Source organism: Sinocyclocheilus anshuiensis, unplaced genomic scaffold, assembly GCF_001515605.1.
Source record: "Sinocyclocheilus anshuiensis isolate Anshui unplaced genomic scaffold, SAMN03320099.WGS_v1.1 scaffold21, whole genome shotgun sequence".
In the NCBI taxonomy this organism is placed as follows: domain Eukaryota; kingdom Metazoa; phylum Chordata; class Actinopteri; order Cypriniformes; family Cyprinidae; genus Sinocyclocheilus; species Sinocyclocheilus anshuiensis.
In genome coordinates, this window is record NW_015536472.1 from 169,395 (window position 1) to 169,667 (window position 273).

General features: G+C 42.9%; 1 protein-coding gene across 1 annotated transcript in view; it reads left to right on the plus strand.

The window, feature by feature from the left end:
• LOC107700988 (eukaryotic initiation factor 4A-III-like) overlaps positions 1–273 on the plus strand; it is an 11,769-nt gene that overhangs the window by 5,467 nt on the left and 6,029 nt on the right. The gene's annotated exons all lie outside the window — the stretch shown is intronic.

Sequence of the window (273 nt, forward strand, 5' to 3'; positions counted from 1 at the left end):
GTGTGTGTGTGTTCGTTCGCCTGATCGGGAAGTTGCAGTGGCAGAAACGGTGACATATTCCAGATAAAGTTTGAAAGGAGTACATGTGCTAATGCTATCGAGTAGGCTAATATGGCCAAAGAAGATATTTTGTTTTATAAATAAACGTTAATTTAAAAGCAGCCCACGATCAGCGTGTTATGTTACCGTTATCCCTTAGGCTCCGACGATGTTTTGTTCGGTCCTCCACGCTGTGACAACTCACAAAAGACTATTTTTAGCCAAGCCGCATGG